Here is a 7,543-nt window from a genome sequence, read left to right as displayed (position 1 = left end):
GAAAATAATTATTAAATTGAATTGATGAAATGGGAAGAGAGCCAATTAGCCTAAAACTATGACATCACATTCAATTAATTAAGGAAAATTGTGTTGGATCTCTTTCAATGGTTTTACAGTTTCATTTGTATTTCCATGATTTTATTTCCGATGTTAAGTAACTTTTTTTAAAATTAAAATAAGGAAATTTCTCTTTGATACCATTTAATTTTTACTAGTAATTTTTCTTTTAATTAATTTTTACTAGGGTTCATTAATTGTCGTTGCTAGTTACTTATTAAAAACATTAAAAATATATATATATTGTTACATACATGTATATATACACTATATATATATAAATATATATATATATATATATATATATATATATATATATATATATATATATATATATATATATATATATATACATAAAAAAAAAAAAAAAAAAAAAAAAAAACACAAAACCCCCCATCACTGCCAAACCCTAACCCCTCCCTAAACTTGCCGGAAAACAAGCCGGCACTCCACCTTAACCTTTTAAACCGGCCAGCGGTACTATACCTTCCCATCTGACCCATCCCGACCCTCTTCCTTTCCCTTAACCCCCAGCGCATCCACCTTACCAACCTCATTACTCCGTTAAACCACCACGAAACAACCCCCAACTCCCTTTCCCACACACCGAAACGACGAGGGAGGGTCGTTTCGAGGTGGGGGAACGAGATTGTTGGTTGTTTCATTGTGGTTTAACGGAGGAATGAGGGTGGTCGGTTTTCTAGGTTGCGTCACGTTGTTGTGTTCGTGGAGTGTTGAGGAAGGAATGAGGTCGCGGGGGAAAGGGCGGGGGGTTCACTGGTGAGAGTAATTGTCTGGGCGAGGGTGGGCAGCTGGTTGCCGGCGATGATGACATGAGCTGATGGGCTGAGTTGTGGTGGTTGGTTTTTCTCAAATTAATTCTTAATTAAGTTTTAATTATTTTATTTTCTGATTTTTTAAACTTTTGTTTAAGTGTTAGATTAATTATAACAGGATTGTGTCAAATTAATATTACCATTTAACTTTCGTTGATGGATATGGCTGTCAAAGGATATTGCTAATAAAATATTGTGAGGTGGAGAGCACATTTTATAACTTTGAAAAAGCATGGGTATGGATACAGCTTAGAAATTCAATAATTTGAGGGGCATAGCTTAGAGAAACTACCATTTTTTTTAACACCATATATAATAACCATTTTAGTTAATATATATAACTATGATAAGATTATTTATTTTTGGGAAATTCTCAATGGTGCTCATGAAGTTTTAATTTTCTCAATGGTAAATAACAAAAATTTTAATTATCATTGGTAATCATCATATTGATATATATATATTAATAATAGCATTAATGATATATTTTGGTTAAAATCTTTAAGTAGCTAGGGTTAGTGTATGATTTTTTAATAATTAAATAGTTTTAAAATTATTTTTAAAAAAAAACCCAGCCAGCCACCCTTGCACCCACCCATGCCCCCGGATCCCTCTGCTCGCGGCTCGGCACCGGTTGCACCCCACTCAGACCACCTCCCCAACGCCGCAATTAACCCCCCTTCTCGTCGCAACCCTCTGAACCACCCAACTCCCCTTCCTCTAATGCCTAAACCCCCTCCCTCCGCCACGATAAACCACTAAAATAACCCACATAGAACTTTGACAAATCTTCTGGTGACCCACGCCCCCGGATCCCTCTACTCGCGGCTCGGCACCAGTTGCACCCCACTCAGACCACCTCCCCAACGCCGCAATTAACCCCCCTTCCCGTAGCAACCCTCTGAACCACCCAACTCCCCTTCCTCTAATGCCTAAACCCCCTCCCTCCGCCACGATAAACCCCTAAAATAACCCACATAGAACTTTGACAAATCTTCTGGTGGAAGGGTTACACTCCGGCGGTTTCTCTCTCCTTGGACGAGTCGGATCAAAGTCAACGCTAATTGTGCTTATTGTGACTGATTGAATCAGATCTTACCATTGGGACGTCCAGTAGACCAACAATGGTGAGTTTGTTGTTCGGGTCAGATTTCGTAGATCGACTGTGGTATGTGGAAATATTAACGGCTACTGGTTTGTAATGGCGCGATGGTAGGAGAAGAGGCGATGGGTTTTCTTAAGGTGGGAGGAGGAGCAATTGGGGTTTTTGAATTGGGGGAAGGGTTGTTAATGGGGTTTCGGTGAGAAAGAGGGAGTTTTGAGGATGGGTGGTGGTTTAGGGGGCAAGGCGACAGCTAGGAAGGCCGGCGCACCGACATGGTAGGGCCTGGGTTCTGGGTGCCGGCGGTTATGGCGTCGGTGGTGGCAGGGCAGGGAAGTGGGTGGCAAGGAGGAAGGTTGGTCGTTGGTGGTGGCTTTTTTTTATTTAATTGTTAAAAAATTAAAATAAACCTAACCATAGTTAACTTTTAATTAAAAATTACATTAATATTATAAATAACTTTATGTAATAAATTCATGATTACCAAAGATAATTTTTTTTTATTTTTTTTTTTTGCTGTTTACCATTGAGAAAAGAAAAAACCTTAAGAGCACCATTGAGAATTTCCCTTTATTTTTAATTACTATAAAAATAAGAAAATAAAAAGAATCAACCCACCACCCTTCCCTCACCAATCCACCAGCAACCCCAGCCCCTTCCCTTCCCATCGGTGCCACCCTCTCCCCCGAAGCAGGCACCCAACGGTGACCCAACTATCCCCTCCTACCGAACCCCAACTCCCAGGCTACCTTCCTTCTTCACGCTCGGCCTCTTCACCCTACCATAACCGCCGCCTCCAATTCATCTTTCTCTTAGTTTTAGGCTCACCTCCAGCACTACATATGACACAACCACCACCACTTTCAAAAGGTTTCTTCTCTCCATTAGAGCAACACCCCCTTCTATTGCCAAATTCCCCCAAATTCAACATAAAATCCTAGAAATCGACAAAAAGTGATCAAGAGTAACAAAATCACAACATCAACAACCCAAATGAGCAAATACCCCAAATCAAATTGGGTATTTGCGAATCAACGCAAAGAACAACCTGGATGGCTAAGGTATTCGAGGGTGTGGGATAGTGGGAGGGGATTTCTAAGGGAGGGAGGTGGGTTTCGGGGAAGAAGAGGTGGTTCAGGTGGAAGTGGCAGCGTGCTAGCGGAGAATGGGGCTTGGGTTGCCGGCAAGGTGGGGCGGGGGAGGGGTGGTTGGTTGGTGGGAAAGGAATTTTAAAATTAATCTAATCTACTATAAATAAAGTAGGCATTTTTCGTGAGCATTTAGCGCGCCACATAAGCAAAGATACTATTTCGACCGATTAAAATAGAGATTTGTATTTTATTTTAGAATTAAAAAATTCATCCGCCACCTAAGCAAAATTGATGAATGAGATTTAAGAATTTTGTCACTTACGTAAAACTAACGAACAGTGATTTATCAAGCTTTTAATTATTTTTTAAAAAAAACTAAACCTTATCTTTCTTGAAAAAACTAAAAATTACCTTTAGATATTAAAAATTATATTATTTAAAAAATCAAATTTATGCAAAATTATTTCAAAATGATTTATTAAGAAAATCATTCATCTACCGCACGATATTATTTTGACCAATGACAAAATTAAAATTTTGTTTTTTTTTTAGAATTAAAAAATTCATTCGACACCTAAGCAAAATTAACAAATGAGATTTAACAATTTAAATTCAACTTAGATGTATTTACACATCAAAAAAATTCATGATAATAAATGTATTTTATTTAAAATCTATAAAATAATGATTGATGCAGAAGTGCAATAAAATGGTATGAGAATTCTATTTAACTTATACCTTAAAAAAAATTATACATTTCTAATAAAAATTTAATCACAATAATAATATTTATAAAAAAATATTAAAATTACAAAATAAAAATCACATTCAATAAAAAATTATTAAATTGTAAAGTATGAAAATCAAGTTCTTTCAAAAATTTAAAAAAAATGTTAAATTTTGGATGTGATCGAAAAAAGACAATAACATATAAAATGATTATAATACAATATAAACATTAAAAACAAAATAATAATAATAAAATATTAATATAACAATTTAAAAATCACGTTCAATTAAACTTAAAACATGTTTATGATAACAAAATTAATGATGAAGTATGAAAAGCTAAGTTATTATAATAATATATATACACTATAAAAAATAAAAAATAATAAAAAGAAAATTGATAATAAACTACATTCAATCAGAACATAAAGGATTTTTTTTAAAAAAAATCAAAACAAAAAAAAAAGTTAAAATTTGAATTAGACAAAAAAATAAATATATAAATCTTTAGATTAAAAAAACAAAATATTCTTTTTCATTATCTTGCACAAACAAAAAAATCGTTCATCATTTATCATTTATTCGACTAAAAAGATTAAGTACTCCAGTACAAAGTTTATTATATTCATGATGATTGTTTATCACCACTTTAAATTCAACAGATTTTTTCATAATTAGGAGCCAAAATGTTAATTTTGGAAAAGGTGTGGATTAGAGTATGCGACTCAACATCTAGCACAATCAAAGATCCATAAGATAAACATATATGTTAGATATGAAGAAGGTCATTCATTTTTCACCGTGTACACGCTATAGGGGTTGTCAAAACAAAAAAAAAAAATCCTTTTTTTTATTTTAAGAACAAAATAATCTTTATTTCTTCTATTTAAAAAATATTATGTAAGAAAACTGTGCAACGCATGGGTTTACATCTAGTTATAGTATTAAAATAAAAGCACTAAATGAAGTTAAATAAATAGTTAAATTTATCATTAATTTTTTTTTTTTTTTTTTTTTTTGCATTTTTTGCATGTTTTGCAATTTACAAATGAGAAAAAAAAAGTTATTTTATTACGAAAAATTATTTTATGTTTTGATTTTATCTGCTTAAGAAAGTGTAAATGAAATTTGATTATTTAGTCAAATTCTATCTTTCTTCGATAAAAAAAAAAAAGAATTAAATTACTAAATGCATTTATTAAATTTTTATCTTTCATTACTAAATACATTTATTAAAAAAAATGAAAGATAAGATTCATTTAATAATGCAAATACAGTAAATTATCAATAAATTCTATCTTTCTTCAATAATGCAAATTACTCGATAAGATTAATAAATTAAATACAGTTATTATTTAACCTAAAAACTCTAAATCTCAATTACCAGTAAATTCAATTTTATTGCTAAAAATGAAGATATATTTTATATTTTTAAAACTTTTTATAGTTTTGAATTTATGGATTTATTTTGGGTCTGGACATACACCCGTTTCTGGTGAACAACCCCTTCAAAGATTAATATTTTGAGTACTACTCTTGCCCTTCATCTACATGCCTCTATTATTGTTGCTCCAATTCTTTAATTTATTGTCATACACTGATATGGAATATGAATTAATTTTAATGAAAGATTTAATCTTTGATGATATGGATCTTTTTGGGATTGTCTTGAGTTAATAAATAATTTGAATTTTTAAAGTAGACAAATTTTTTTTTTTTTTTTGGTGTTTAGAGAGCCACAAGAATGGGGTGAGAATCGATCCCATGATTCCTGTAACCAGGAGAGAAGCTCTAACCACTTGAGCGAGCTATCCCTCAATCTCTAAAGTTGAGACCTTTGTTGTCAGTGTTTCTATTCATTATATTACATGATCATTAAAGTGCAGATTGCTGAAATACATAGATATAGACAATGCTAAATTATTTATTAGAAAATGGTTTTAATCCCAAATATTAAAGACAACAGAAATTAAATGATTAAAGAGTCTAAAGTATTTTTATTCACTTTAATGCTGAATTAGTGAATTGTCTAAACAATCTTCTAAATTTGATTAGGAAATTCTATATTATTCCCTCCATTTAGAAACTGTTAGGGTTGGTGAGTACACAGTGAAAGAGATTGATAAAATAATTAGGAAAGTAGTAAAGAAATGGACACGCGGAAGGCTAGTGTGTATGGTATGGCTTTTTCTGTGTGTATGTCTTTAGTGTCTGCCGTGACTCATATTTATAGTTGGAGGTGGAGCTTGAAAAAAATAGTTAGACGATTCCAGAAATTCCTTATCATTGTTATCCATGATGTTTTAGAAAATTCATGAACCATGTATTATATTTTAAATTTCTAATTGCTTCCAATGTCAATAATGCTTTAAATCATGAACAAGTAATGACCTTGCTTGATCATTTCGAAAATTTCTAGAATATGCACAATTCTCTACCAAAATAATGGGCCTAGAAAATTTGGGTCATACCCAAAGGAAACAATTACTGTAGTGATGGTGCATCCCATATGAATTATATCATTTACTTGGACTCGGGTACCCATGTCTAACCAAGGTACGTGTCCAATTCCACTACTTTGTGAAAAGTTCCATGATTTTGAACTAAAAGTGAAGTGTACGGGTGTCATATTCATGTCCGAGTGTTAAAGGTTTGACATGGGTACGTAAGGTGAAATGAAAAGTCCGAGTAACGTAGTATAGATATAGTAGAGAATTTTATTATTGGCCTCGGTGTCTTGTGTATATACGTGTTCAGTATAAGGCTTTAATAATTTTTTTGTGTCCAAGTGTTATAATATCCATGCTGGAGCATATTAAATCTTAGCTGCTTTACTGCATTGCAATTGTGGAATGAGCTTATTGAGACAAATATATTAGGCCGGAAACCACCTGCATCGCCCACAAATTTGGTTCAATGACCAGGGCTATACACAGTTTGGTTTGAATTGTAACCAAATCAGACCAAATTGTATTATGGCGATTGGTTTGCTTTACGATTTATTTCGAATTTTTTGTAAATACGGTTTACAGTTTGATTTGGTTTTTCAAAAATTATAAACCAAATCTAACCGTAAACCAATAAACCGTATTTTTTTTTTTTTTGAAGAAACCAATAAACCGTATTTTATATTTATATAATTTTTTTTTTAAAAAAAAAAATTTATTTTATATTAAAAAAAATTAATAATTGTTATTTTTATTGTAACTTTGTAATACAATGTAATCCATTTGGGCTAATTATTTAGACTTTAGTATAAGTTAATGAATTATTATTTGGCAACTTTTTGGGAAATATATCTTCTAAACATAAATTGCAAACCAAACTATAATAATACGTTTTGGTGCGGTTTGGTTTGGTCTGGTTTCAATACTATTATGGTTTGGTTTGGTTTGGTTTGAAAAATTGACCACATTGTGTTTTGCGGTTTGAGGTTTGGTTTGGTTTGGATTCAAACCGCACCAAACTAGACTATGTTCACCCCTATGTGTGACTATTGCTGTATTTGCGACCACATCTGAGATTTAGAACCATGTGCTAATGTCTCAGACTTAACACTTTATCTTTAGGTGAAATGAAGAGTCAAGCTAACAAAGGTAGTAATCAATGAGGGAAATTGACAAAAACTATTTCCAAGTTTAACATGGTTTGTCAAATTATTCTCACTTTAGGATTATTTGGGATCGATCCAATGATCTGGATGAAGTATTCTTTGAATTGTGGTA

The sequence above is a fragment of the Chenopodium album genome, chromosome 20, assembly GCF_948465745.1.
Source record: "Chenopodium album chromosome 20, dcCheAlbu1.1, whole genome shotgun sequence".
Classification (NCBI taxonomy): Eukaryota; Viridiplantae; Streptophyta; class Magnoliopsida; order Caryophyllales; family Amaranthaceae; genus Chenopodium; species Chenopodium album.
The sequence above is the reverse complement of the archived record's forward strand: the minus strand, read 5'-3'. Positions refer to the sequence as shown.